The sequence below is a fragment of the Pinus tabuliformis genome, chromosome 2_2, assembly GCF_031772625.1.
Source record: "Pinus tabuliformis cultivar Carrire ecotype Pingquan chromosome 2_2, CPIR1, whole genome shotgun sequence".
NCBI classification, from domain to species: Eukaryota; Viridiplantae; Streptophyta; class Pinopsida; order Pinales; family Pinaceae; genus Pinus; species Pinus tabuliformis.
Window position 1 is genome coordinate 353270674 of NC_142300.1, and position 15701 is coordinate 353286374.

Consider the following 15701-nt stretch of genomic DNA (forward strand, 5'->3'; position numbering starts at 1 on the left):
CTCAGGGCTAGGTGCATGTATGAATTCTTACTTTGGTAGCAAAGTGGGAGAAATTGTAAGATAAGAGAGTAAACAAGGGACTTATAACTTACTCATTTCACCACCAGAGATATTTTTATAAATAAATCTTATTCTGTATTCTAGAATCTAGATGCAATTTTGAGTGCATTACCTTCTTAGCTACTAATCATAACCGTGACAATGAAAGGATCTGCATATTGGCTCCAAGGCTTGGTCTTCTTGATGTGGAAAGCCAAGACCAAAACTAACCACCAATGCCAAAAATAAACAAGCCTATGTTATCAATTTGCAGCCCTCTAAATCTGCTTTGATAGTGCATAGAACCAATGGTAATTTTCCTGTTCATCTTTTGTAGGTTTAAATATGAATTTCTGTACCTAAGTTCCCATGCTCACACCTTGTTATTAGATGACAAAAGTACACAATCGTGTGCTAGTTATTAGTTTGTGAAAGAAAGCATGAGTTTTTCCCAAACTGGCAAATTCCAGAACAACATATACAAGCTGTTAGTATAATAGAACAACATATACAAGCTGTTTTTCAGTTCCATGTTATTTATTTATGAACATTATATACATTTGGTTGGACACGTAAAAATCAATTGATGGATTTGGTATTGATGATGGAAATGTGGGATGTATGACCAAATGTATGACTTACTTGGTTACAATTTATCTAGTATATGACTCGTCAGGGTTATTGTTGCATCGTATAGGCTTATATAGATATGATTTATCCAATCAATGACTTAATGAAATTATGATTTATCTGATGTAAGATTTATTTCCAGTATGAACAATGAAAATTGACACGTGGACACTGGGCTTAATAAACATGATGTTTAAGATCATGTATCTATATCTATTTTGTGGTTATATATATGCATGGATGAGAACTAAACTACAAATTGGAAAGAACCATATGATAACCAAGATCTACTATTCCATTGGGGAAGGTTGAGACAACCAATGAAGAAAGGTACGATGTACATTGTTCTATTACATTTGGTATCTACTTGATGTGCACTCTTATGACACGAGTAAAATGCAAATGACAGATGGCGAGACGACCTGACTAGATTATTTAATGACAAGTCAAACCAACTCTGTAGTGTGGTCCATGTTAGGGTGTTGACCCTAGTTCTGAAGGAGGGGTGGAGGCATTTCCAACCGTGTATCCTCCGAAACCTGGAATCGTGGGAGGGCAGTGGTGGATACGCTCCCCTAGACATGTGATGATGACTGCCAGTTGTCTGCTGGGGAAGTTAGGTCGATGTATTCGATGCTTCCACCATGTCGTTTTTATTAGTGGTTAGTATGGCCGTTGCCACTGATAAAACAACAGAGGACAGATAAGGTGGGAACGGAGGTAGGTTAGGATGGATAGGAGGATATAGATCAATTGGAGACTCTTGATGGGAAGTAATGTCATTGCCTGACTTATCAAATTTTAATGCTATAACTCTCTCTGGTTTGCTATGCTTTCAAACTCCTTGTATCTTTTCATTCTAACTGCAGTATGAAGTTTTCTGAAGGAGGGATGTATGTAATGCCCCACTTAAATCTTATCTTGCAAGTTTTGTTAATGTTTACATTATCTGAAAATATTGAGAAATATTGGTCTAATATAAAATTCATGATTTCTATTATTCAAAATCCCAACTTACCTTCTCAAATTAAATCTTAGGAAGGATATGGTCTCCTTCCATTATTTCAAATAATATATGTATTCATGCCACATTCCCCAACGTACCCTCACATTTACTAGGGAGAATACATGGTCCTCTCCATTTAATTACATCTCACATTCCCCAATGTACCCACACATTTACTTATGAGAAGACATGGTCCTCTCCAACTCATTATCAATATATATATTCATCTCACATTCCCAATGTACCCTCACATTTACTAGGGAGAAGACGTAGTCCTCTCAATTTAACTTTATATATATATATATATATATCTCACATTCCCAAATGTACTTTCAGATTTAATTGGGAGAAGACATGGTCCTCTCCCATTAATTTCCCAATTCTATATTCATGTCACATTTCCAAATGTATTCCCAGCTTTACTTGGGAGAAGGGAAGTCAACTGTAAGGATGGTTGAGAAGTTAATGACATTAATGAGGGGTGGTTGAGATGGAGAAGAGAGGGAGGGTATAAAAAGGGAAGGGGGAAAGGAGAAAAGGGGGATGTTGGGCATGACTTATGATTATGGGGTTGGTTGTGATTTGATGACTTGTTGTGTTTTTGAAGACCTTAGGAACATGTGGAGGTTTCTTGGGTTGTTGAGAGGAGGGAAATATTGTTATCTTGGTCTGAATGATTCATCTTGGACACACACACTACATGTGGTTGGACTTGGGCTCGGAGGGCTATGGAACCTGTGGAGGTTTCCTGGGCTAGGGATTATTTCCTAGTTGGCTGGGAGGTAAATCCAGTTGGGTCCATCAAGAGGAGTGTTCAGCAGGAGTAGCAGGACAAAGGCATCTCCATCAGCCACCGGTATAGGTATTCCTCCATAGATTACTCTTGTAAATTTTATTAGAATGAAATATTCACTTTAAGTTATGTTGATTAGAATGTAAATGATAAAATTTTATTTGTTTAAAAGTCTTGTAAGTAAGTAAGCTATCGCTTCTTATTGCATTTAATTTCAGAATAAATTAGATCTGTTAGTAGACCCTAGGGTAGGTCTCTTACAATCATGTTGATCCCATCTCTCTTCTAGGTTTAGTCTAAGGATGGTTATTGTTGAAGTATGAAATAGTTTTCTTTTTTACTATCCTTTTTCCCTTTCATTTTCCTTTTTGTGACCATCTTGTTGCAATTTTAGCCTAATCAAGGTCATCTCAAACTTACTCAAGCATATAAAAGGTATTAATTTCCCATGTTTTAAAATCTATTATTTGTATGTGAATTATAATTTAAACATCTCTACAACTACAAAATCTTGCTCATTCCACATCTAATATTGAATTATGTATCCATCTCCATCATTAGACATGTTTCAATGCACCAATGAAGAAATGAAAGGTATATGTAGATGAAAAATGTTCCCCACATGGATGTCCACATCTCGTCATGATCTGGCAGGATACAGAGATTGAAAGATCTAGAAGTCAAACCAGAAGTCAAACTCTAGCTACAATGTTTTAGCAAGAAAGCAAAGCTCGACGGGGGATCAAGTGAGATCAAGTGAGCGTGGACAAGACTTTTTCGATCATGAAGACATGTTCGAGAAGAATCCCTCATGATTTTCTCTTGTAGTAGAAAATCATAAGGAGATAGACTTTTAAATTAAGTTGACTTCTTAGATGGTAGATTCGTTTAATTTCTTATCGGCATAGGACTCTTAGATCAGTTCCATGAAGAATTGTATAAAAGTCATGAGGGAAGACCAAAAACACAATTAGTCCTTGTCTATTTCAGTATTTGCAAGATCTGTTTTAAGAAACTTTTGTGGATTAATATAATACTTTGTTCCTCTTTTCCAATGTGTGGTTGAGCAATCGTTTGATCAATGACAGACTTACACTCATGGGAGGCCCCCCTGGAGAGTTGTAAGGGTAGTTAGTTTTTGTTTACATTGTAATTTCTCATAGATAGCCTGCATTCGCATCACAATTTCATGTAGTTTTCTCTTTGAATAGTGACATTTCATATTGTTTTCTAATTACCTATTTTTTCACTTCCAAAGCACTCATAAAAATAAAATACAAAAATATTTTTGTTTCGTTTAAGCAATTTACTTTTATCACTCAACTAATTTTTTTGGATAATGAGTAGATGGTTTTTCAAAGCTACTAGCGCACATTAGTAATCACTTGAAGTTACAATTTCTCGTTTGATTTAATTTCCTTCTACAAGTAGTTAGCATTATTATTTCTTTCTACAATTTAGAGTTAGAATCTCCTTTTCTACAATTTAGAGTTAGAGCTTCCTTTTCTACAAATAGTGTTAATATTTCCTTTTACAAAGCAGTCTTAAACATTCAATTCTACAATTAAGATCTCTTTTCTGCAACTTAGCATTAATATTTCCTTTTTGCAATTAGAGATAAACTTTCAATTTTGCAGTTAGAATAAATTAGGATTTCAAGTTTTAGGTTAATTTTCAATTCAATTTGGCATTTGGTTTTTATATAGCTTTAATGGAAAGAACATGTGTGTGAAAACTCTTTAATATCATTTAAGATTTATCCATACTTAGATCAATTTCATCCAAAGATAGAATTCCCAGCATATATGGTGCACATACACTTCATAATTTCACGAACCTTGGTTGATAATTAATGAAGTAATTTAAGGTCAATTAAATTACCCAACATTCTGGCGCCATTTCCGAAGAGGTGTATATAGGATGCCATTCTTGGTTTGCATATCATTTTAGGTGCATTTAGTTTTGATTTTGTAGTTTCATAAACAAACCATGGTGAAATTCATTTATGCAGAGAGAAAGGGATTCTAGGGGTAGATTTGTAAGTAGAGGTATAAGTTCAATTCCAACATCACCAATTCCGCTAGACCTCGTAATGCCACACCTCCACTAACACTCGCATCCCATCATTTGCAGGTAGACATGGACTCCCTGAGGTGCATAGCTCTAAAATCCAACCAAGATATTCACCAACTTCTTCTACTGAAGTCGTAGTTGAAGAACCTACATCATAACCAGAAGGAGTAATCGTTCTCTCTTCGACAAGAGAACAAATTTTAGGACAAGAATTAGATGTTCCTAGCGAAGAAGAAGAGGAAACTTATTTTAATATACCATTGGTAGAGGAACTATAAGAAGAGCTAGATAATCCTATTATAGAACCTTATATTAGCTCTAAATAATCTACAATGGCAGGAGAAGGAGAAGGAGAAGTACACAATGTAAATGGTGAACTTAGGATTGGAGATGGAAGAGGCAGAGGAGAAAATAGAGGAGGAGCTGGAGGACGAGGTGGTAGAGGTGGTAGTGGAGAAGAAAACCGTTATGGATTTCCTATTTTTGATGAAGATACCATAGCCACAATGAAAAACATTTCAACCTCTATCCTCCCTAATTTCCATGGTTTAAGTAACGAGGATCGATAAAAAAAAATTGAGTTTGAAATTTTATGTATATCTTATGACTACTTACTTGATCCTCAGAAATTGAAATTATTTCTCACAACTCTTAAAAATGGAGCACTTAAATAGCTCATGGGACTAGGAACACATACTATTAGAACATGGGAAGAAATTAAAATTTGTTCTTAGAAAAATATAAGGATTATTGCATGGCTCATAACCTTAAGGATGAAGTATTTGAGATGATGCAAGAATAGGATGAAAGCCTTGAAGACCTAGTTGAAAGATTTGTCTATAAATGTTAAAAGGGCTAGGATGCATGATTTAGATGAAGAAACATTAAAAGCTCTTTTTTTGAAATCCATCAGAGATGAATGGATTGACCTTCTCAATTTAATGGGAAAAGGATATGTTTCTCAACATTGATTTGGTGAAATTTGTGATTTATGTAAACATATTTCAAGGTGCAAGGCTAGAACTAGTAAAAGTCCAAGAGAACCTATTATATCTAGAATTGGTAAATCTGCAACAAGAACAGTAAGTAGAGCTGAAATAGGCAATTTTCTTGATAATTTAAAAACATATATCCTTGGGATTGTTAGTGAGCAACTAGATACTCTTAAGATACAAAACAGGAACAAAGTTGAGAATGTTGCATTATCTATTTTTTGTCCTAGATGTAGGGAAAAACATGTCTTGAGAGAATGTCCCCTTTCTAGTATAGAAATTTGTGTCATAAATGTTAAAAATCATAATATAAAGGAATGCCCCTCAATACTTGGTCTTAAAGTTGTTTTTCAAGATGAGGTTGGAACAATCCAAGCTATATCACTTTATTTTATTGCTAAAAGTCCATGGAAAAAACAAGAGCCAAATATGAATGAAGGTCTCAATACTCAAACATATACACAACCACATAATAACTGGACTACACATATGCCTTTGGCAACCTTGGCTCCCACAACCTCAAAATCCATCCGGGCACAAGGTTGGCAAAATACTTATGGTAGAAATCCTCAATATTCTCAATTCCAACGACATTATTCATTTGCACCACAGCATTATCTTCCTCAACCAAATCAATTTCCACAATTCCAAAACCCAAATCAATAACTTTCATTACCATTTCCTAAAAAATCCAATCAATTACTTGCTCAACCACTCCTGAATCCAAATAATAAGAATCACCAAGTTGTTTATAATGTTCAAGGACAATATTTTCAAGCTTGTATGAATTCACATTAGGTCTAAATGACTGGTAGCGTTTTGCAAAAGAAGTCACCAACAATTGCCATACAAAAATCTAAAGAGGATGAAGTTCATGGAAAAGATGCAAACCTTGATCAAGAAAATTCTCCTCTAAACGAATATGTTGTACGATCAAAGGATGAGAAAATAAAACAAGCTCCTAAATCTCATCTAGTAGAATAACCTTCTATTTCCTTACAGGATCCACCTTTTCTTGAAAGGCTCAAAATTGATAAAGGAATAGAAAGAAAAATTGTTTTACAAGATTATGATATGCTAGATGAATTTAAAAATATTTGCATCAAAATTCCTTTACTTCGAGCTATAAAATAAATACCAATATTTGCAAAAACTATCGAGTTATGCATTAGAAAACCAGGAAGAAAAATAAAAGGTGTTAAAAAGATCCAATTGGTAAGGATAATTGTTGATATTATGATGGGGAAACCAATTGTTCAAAAATATCTAGATCTAGGTAGCCCTATTATAAAAATTCATATCAATGGTATTGAGATTCTAAGCACTTTGATTTATCTAAGAGAAGCCATCAATATTATGAGTAAATAGACAATGGAACAATTAAATCTCCCTAATCTTCAATATATTACTACATTGTTACAATTAGCATATAGATCTATTATCAAACTAGATGGTATATTAGAATATATGTTTGTTCTCTAGATTCTTGGGAATATCCTATGGATTTCATGATCTTAAATCCCAATAAAAATTTAGAAGGCCATTAATTAATCCTTGTTAGACCTTAGCTAGCTATAGTTGATGCATTTATAAGTTGTAGATCTAGTGACATGTATATTTCTCATGGAAACTCCACTAAGAAATTCACAAAGTATCCACCTGCAAAAACAATAACTGAAGTAGAAAGTGAAATTTGGATAGATGATGATAATAAAGACTTTGATGATATGCAACCATTATTTACTCTTTCATAATTAGATGAGGAAGATCAATTCATAAATTTAATGAATAATAATGATCCTTCCTCATATTGTGAAAAAAGATCAAAGTTTTAAGGAACAATGCAATATTGAATATTAATCATCTCACTAAATGGCTTTACATTCTATGGAAAAGTTTGGCAATTATCAAGTGGAAATTATAACTTGGAATAATTTCAAAAGAGGAAATTGATAAAGATGCTACAAAGACACTCTTCTACTTATGCATGGGAGTAACGTAGTTACCGATCAAAAGAGAACTATTACCTCAAAATGGGTACTCTAGCCCAAAACCCCAAAAACACATGAAAAAAAAACCAAAAACGAAAATTGTTTATGCCAGAACGATGTTTTTGTTTAGGGTAAATTTTCAATATTTTTTTTAAATGGAAGTAAAAACCATCTTTGTTTTGAAAAATGGATGAAAAAAATAGCGTTAAAAAAGTGTTTATTATGGAATAACAAAAAAAATCAGGGTAAATTTTGACATTTTTTAGCAATGGAATTAAAGATAAAATATTCGGACTTTAAAAAAATGTAAAATTCCAACAATTCTCGGACATGATGTTATAGATAAAATATCATATCTCAAATCGTGATAATTCCAACAATTTCCATCCATGTTGTTAAAGATAAAATATCTTAATTCTAGAAAACCCTGAAATTGTAATTGTTTTCAACCATAGCATTAAAGATAAAATATCATAACTTAGAAAAACATTAAAATCTTGACAATTTTTCAACCATGCAATTAAAACCAAAGATTATGACTACAAAAAAATCTCAAGTTTTCAAAATATTTCAAGCATGACATTATGGAAAAATTTCATGACAAAAAACTTTAAAAATGAACACCCAAGAGTAATTTATTCTTTAAATGCTAAATATATAGCGATTTTAAAATCTTAGCCTAAGACAACTCGATACATTGCAACAAAAATTTAAAAATCAACCATCAAATTAACATGCGGTGTAGGTGAACTCGACCCGTTGTAATGAAAACTTAAAGGACAACCATAAAATTGATACATTGTGGGGGCAAACTCGATTCATTATAACGAAAATTTTAAAATCAATTATCAAATTACCCATAATGGGATCGGGTTGCTAGACGAGCATCGACAGGACCCTGTAGAAAAAAAATAAAATAAAATAAAATAAATGTATAAAGAAATAAAAACGAAAAATAAAAAAAAAATAAAAAAGAAAAAAATCAAATATTGAAAAAAAACAACAACGACAACAACAAAAAACACAAAAAAATACAAAAGGAACCAAAATTTTTAATATTGATAAAAAAATACAAAAAATAATAATAAATAAATATTGAAAATAAAATAAAATAAAATAAAAAAACAATAAAAAAAAAAAACACAAAAATTAATACAAAAAATATTGAAAAAAATACAATAAGAAAATACAAAAAATAATACAAAAAAAAAAAAAAAAAAACATTATAAAAAATTAAAAACAGTAAAAATAATACAAAAGACACCAAATATTCATATAAAATTAAAAAACATAATTGCTTTTTAAAAATAATAACAAGAAATAAAGCATAAAACAAAACAAAACAAAACAAAACAAAAAAAAAACAAAACAAAACAAAACAAAACAAAAAACAAAACAAAACAAAAAAACAAAAACAAAAAAATCAACTATAAAAAAAGGGATAAAAAATAAACTATAAAAAATGTAAAAAAATAAAATAAAATTAACTTATAAATATTAAAAAATTAGACAAAAAAAGTAAAATATAATAAAAAATAAAAAATATCATTAAATCATTAAAAAAACAAAAATAGACCTAATTTAACAAAATAAAAATAAAATACATTTAAAAAAAAATACATAACTAAAAAATTAAGTTAAATTAAAAAATAAATAAAATAAAACAATTAAAAAAAAAAGGCCATGGTTGGGGTTGGTCGCAGGCGCGGGAGGGGAGGCAACTGTGTGCAGCCCACCTCCCCGCCTGCGCCTGTAGTCCACCCCACCCAAGGCCTGGCAGGCTGATTTCGAGAATCAGTCTGCCAGCCCCTGGGTGGGGTTGGTCAGAGGCGCGGTCAGGGAGGCCTCCATGGTCACACCCGCGACCAACCCTGCCTTGTGGTCAGAATTTTATTTTTTTTTCATTTTTTATTTTAATTTTTTATATATATTTTTGTTTTGTTTTCAATTTTTATTTTCTAACCTTTTTAACTTTTTCTTTTCAATTTTTTTTTCCTAATTTAATTTTTTATTTTTTTGTACTTTTAATTTTTCATTTTTTTTTTTTTTTCGTTTTAATTTTATAAATTTTATGAATTTTTTTTATTTCTTTAATTTAACTTTTTTAAATTTATTTTTCTTTTTTAATTTAAATATTTATTTTATTTTTTTCAATTTTATTTTTATAATTTTGCTGTTTTTTTAATTATTATTATGTGGTTTTTTTTTATTTTTTTAGTTTAAAAAAATCTTTATAGAAGTGTTTTTTTTTCAAATTTTTTCTTTAAATTATATGCTTTTTTGAAATATTTTCATTTTTTATTTTTTTTTAATAATTTTATTTATTTTTATTTTTTATTTACTATTTTTTGTTTAATTTTTTTATTTTTACAATTTAATTTTGTTTTTTTTTTACATTTTTATGGGTGTTTTTTTTGTTTTTTATATATTTTTTTATTATTTGAGTTTTTTTGGTCATGTTTTTTAATTTTTTATTTTTTTTTATGTTTTATTACCAACATGAAAATCACAAAGATTTAAAAAAAATATCCACACTTAATACATTAGAAAATTTAAAGTGTAAAAAATAAGCCCTATACACAAAAAGAGTTGATGCTGCATCAACACTTTACAAAATCAAGATAAAAATCACTACATTTAAAAAAAAATCATACTTGATACATAAAAAAAATTAAAGTGTCAAAAATCAACCCTCTAAAAAAAGGGGTTGATGTTGCATCAACACTTTTCAAAATCAGCATGAAAATCACTAACATCTAAAAAAAAATGTTCATACTTGATACATAAGAAAATTTAAAGTGTCAAAAATATGCTAAAAAAAAGTGTATTCTCGCATCACCACTTTTCAAAATTGGGTGATTTTTTACTACCTAAAAAAAACGGGTACTAGTTCATTTTCTCATTTGATCGGTAACTATGTTGAGTATGTTGATATGAAAGGGGTTGATACTAAAACCTGTATGCATCATATTTATATCCAGGAAAATGTCAAACCAGTTAGACAACCTCAGAGATGAACCCTAATCTGAGAGAAATTATTGAGGAATTAAAAAAGTTACTTAATGTGAATTTCATCTATCTGATATTAGATAGTCAATGGGTGTCACATTTGGTCATTATTCCAAATAAAAATGGGAAATGGAGAGTATGATATGTCTACAGGGAATTAAATAAACCTAGTTTGAAAGATCATTTTCCACTACCTTTTATAGATAAAGTATTAGATACCTTGGGAGAGAAAAAATATTTTCATTTATATATGGTTTTAGTGGGCATAACCAAATCCAACTAGCAACAGAAGATCAAGATAAAACTATTTTCACATGTCCATGGGGAACATATGCCTATAGGGTACTTTCGTTTGGATTATGTAATGCACCTGCCAAATTTCATAGAGTAGTTCTAGGTCTCTTTTATGATCTAATTCATGATTGTGTGGAGGTTTAAATGGATGACTTTACTGTATATGGAGATATTTTTGAAGAAGCTATTGAAATTTTGGGAAAAAATCTTATTAGATGTAAGGAGGCAAACCTTTTATTAAGCCATGAGAAATTTTTTATGATGTTCAATTAATGGATAGTTTTAGGCCACCATATTTCAAGTGATGGAATTAAAGTGGATACATCTAAAGTATAAATAATTTCTAAAATTTCACTTATTGTTTGTCAAAGAGATGTAAGAAGTTTTCTTGGATTTACTAGTTATTATAGAAGATTCATAGAAAATTTCACAAAAATAGACTCTCCACTTTTCAAACTTCTTACAAAAGACTGTGAATTTGTTTGGAATTCTGAATGTCAAAAAGAATTTGAGACATTGAAACAAAAGTTTAATTAAGCACAAATTTTAAGATGACCTAATTGAGCTCTACCTTTCCATATTTATACTGATGCTTCAGATACAACTCTAGGAGTTGTGTTGGAACAAAATATTTAACTCATGTTATTTATTATACAAACAAAAATTTGACTCTAACAGAGTAATTACAATGTAACTGTCAAATGAGTTTTTAGGTGTGGTGCATGCCATTAATAAGTTTCATCATTATATCGCTGGTTATAAAACTTTTATTCATAGATATAATTCTGCTATTAGATATTTAATGAACAAACTAATTACTAATGGTGGAATTACAAGATGGATGCTGTTTTTATTACAAGAATTCAACATTACTATTCTTGATAGACTAGGAAAAGAAAATGCAATTGCTGATTTTTTTCTAGAATGCATAATAATAATGATGATGTTCCTGTAAAAGATAATTTTCCCGAAGAATATATTTTTGTAGTATATACTAAAACACCTTGGTTTGCAGATATTGCTAATGATTTGGCTACAGGAAAGTTACCTCCACAAGTATTAGCCAGGGAAAAACAAAAATTTATCAAAACTAGTGCGCCTTATTCTTCAATAGATGGAGGATTATACAAAATTGGACCTAATTTGATTATTTTAAGGTGTGTTCGATAATATGGAGTAAAATAAATGTTAAAAGTTTATCATGATGAGCCATGTGGAAGACACTTTGCTCACAAACGAACTTCTTACAAGATCCTTCTTTTGGGATATTATTGGCCATCTATTTTTAAGGATGTCAAAGAATATGTCAAAAGTTGTGATAGTTATCAAAGAATGGGGAATCCTATTCCATCAGATGAAATGGCTCTACATCCACAAGTACTTGTAGAGCCTCTTGAAAAATGGGCTCTAGATTTTGTTGGGCCAATAAATCCTCCATCTAAACAGAACAGATATATACTTGTTTGTACAAATTATGTTATAAAATGGGTAGAAGCTAAACTTCTTTCGTTTGCAATTGAAAATGTTGTAGTTACATTTCTTTTTGAGGATATGTTTACTCATTTTGGTGTTCCAAGAGAAATTGTAATAGATAAAGGTACTCACGCATTCACATCCAAGCTAGTGTAGAAGATCATGGAACAATATAAAATCAAGCATCGAAAGTCTACTCCATGTCATCCACAAGCCAATGGAAAAGTGGAATCCACCAACAAGGTACTTGAAGCAATTCTAACCAAGGCTGTGCATTTGCATAGGAAGGATTGGGAAAAAAATCTTCCAAAAGCACTATGGGAATATCGAACCACATGGAGAAATACAAATGGACATACTCCATATGAGCTTGTATATGGAAAACATGTTTTTCTTCCAAATGAGTGCCAAGCGGAGACATTTAGAACTGTTGCTAAATTAGGCCTTGATTTATCAGAAGCTTAGAAATAAAGACTAGCACAATTAAATGAGCTAGATGATATTCGACAAGATTTTATCCAAAGAACCAACATAGTTCAATAGCAAATATCAAAATGGCATGACAAATTTATCAAAGCTAAAAAGTTCAAATAAGGTGACTGGGCTCTTCTTTTTTATTCCAAATTTAAAGACTTTAAAGGGAAATTTCAAACTCATTGGCTTGTTCCTTATGATATTGATACTATTTTTTATAATGGAGCAGTTAAAATCAAAACTATTCATGGTGAAAAGGTTATTTTCCTTCTTAATGGTCATAGATTAAGACTGTATCATAAACCACTAACAAAGAAAGAGTTTGTCAAATATTTGCAAGACAATTCTGAATTCAAGTTGGTCAAGAAAGGAGATTTTCTTCCCGATTCTCTAACTTCATCGGAATTTTATAATCGTATATAAAAATAAATAAATAAATAAAAGTATAAGCATGAAAACCAACTATGTTGGCATGCTTATGCAAAAAATATTAACTAAAAACCAAGAGTTCTTGGTGGTTTAGATTTTCATAATTCCCTTGTCTTTTCCCTATTTCTTTTTATCCCTCTTTTTCTAATAAATTTTTAGGTGGTAAGAAACACTTCTGAAGATCAGCCTTCTTCGCTAATCATCCAATAAGAAACAACAATAAAGAATCCTCCTCTGATCGAGCAACAAATATCAAGGAAAAATAAGTAACGAAATAAATTTCATTCTACAACTAACCTTCAATTCCGCAGTTGATTTTAATTTCGATAGTCATAACAACATCAAAAAATCACATTCAGATAATCCACAACAAAATAACTTTAAAGGTATCCACAAAAAATATGTGTAGGATGTTAAATTATTTTCATATAAGAGCATTATATGTTAATTCATTGGATGCCTTCATTAAAAAAAAGGGCTTGAGTTATGAAAATACCTTAAGAACTACCTAAAAGATTATGTCCCACTACCATAGCCATTACAACCTCATTTCATCATCATGACTTAACTTGTCACATAAAATCTATACGAAACCGCATAAATCCTATCGATATTATGAAATCGGATCAAAAATCATGGGAAATCATGTGAAAAGGTTTAGTCCTATCATAAATCAAATACCCCATGAGCACCTCAATCCATAATTATCCCACTCCATTTCATTACATTCCATATGCTATTCAGTTTTCTCACATCCTTCTTGTCAACCCTCTATCAACTTTGTCAAAATCAAACAATTCAAGACTGATACTTCTCTCTACCATGGGTATCGTCATCTAATCATAACCCAATGGAGTCAACTTCCTTCAAGCAGACCTGCCAGTCCTAGAATAATTGCAGGAAGTAGGGTGGCTTAAGTTCTTTTAAAATTTTGAGGGGTATGAGACAGAGATGACTAAAGCTTTTTCTTGGGCTTTTAACGGGGTCAAGGCAGAAATTGGTGACATTAAGCTTATATTGACAAAGTCCATCATGGAAGAAGCTATGGAATTTCCTAGAAATAGAGAGAGCTTGTTTAAGAACATACAAATCAAGGAGAAATATTGGGTAAACTTCCTCAGAGAACCAGGTATGGACATTTCTATATTTAAAAAGGAAATTCCAGTTACATCACTAAAAGGAAAATGGAGGAATTTACTATTTATTATTTAGAAATTTTTAACTTGTGAAGGAAGGTTGGGAACCATGTTCTTCTATCATGCTCAATTTCTAATGCACTTTATTGACGGAAATGAAATCAATTTTCCCTATTTCTTGCTCTATAGTCTTAGAAAGATAGCCTCAAGTGTGCAAAGAGAAACAAAACCCCTTGATAGTGCCCTCTCTCGACATGGAATTATTAAAATCCTCGTAGAGGCACACTTAGAAGCTAAGGGAGATAATTGGCAAGATTTTCTAGACTGCAACCACTTTGTAGAAGCTCAAGAGGAAGAAATTAGCAAAAGGGTTAAAATAAGTCAACGTAGGTCATTACCAAACCCTAATCCTAAAGAATAAATTGAAAAGGAAAATTCATGACAGAATGAAACAAAGACAGTAGAAGATCCACTTGAAGATGATACTCCTCTCTCTTAGTATTTGGAAAAATATAAACAGAAAAATGGAAAACAAAATGTTAGAAGAACGAAATCCAACCCAAATACTAAATTGCTTGAAGAAAATGAAGAACTAGAGAAGAAGAAACAGGAATAAACCAACAAAAGGAGGAAAAGTTAGAATATTGAAGAATCAAGAATGAAACTGAGAAGAAGCAAGAGAATCTCCAAACTCTCAAATTCACAATCTCTAGAACTGGTTGATCTTGAAGGAAGATACAGGACACTACCTTAAACAATGAGCCTTGCAAGGAAGGCACCAAACATTGAACCAATACAACAAGAAATTTATGACTACGTAGAGTCTTTGGAACAAAAAGTGCAACAGAAGGAAAATATTTCCTCTCAGAATCAAGAGAATTCATTTTATGAAACCCCTCTATCATAACATACTCCTGAAAAAAAAAATATATAATTGAGGGTGCCTTGAAGCAAGAAATATATGAGTTATAAGTTCTTAATAAACACCTTACACAGGAACGAGAAGTAACAAAGATACAAAATGAAATATTAAGGACTCAAAATGATAATATAATTTTGCATCTATGCCACTGGTACAAGAAAAACAAGAAGCTCAAAACAAACAATAGATTCCTCAAAAACAAAATTAGGGGATTACAAAGTAAAATCCTGATGAAGAAACCAAGGGAAATCTTCAGCATCAAAAAGAGAAAGGAAAGAACTAGTTTGGATATGCTTGCACAAGCTTATAAGATCATACACTGAAGAAGAAGAAGGAACCAATTTTGAATTTTTGATGCATGAGGACATGCAAGACCTTTGGTGTGGGGGAATGTTGAAGTTTTAAATTGTTTTCTTTTTTACTATCCTTTTTCTCTTTCC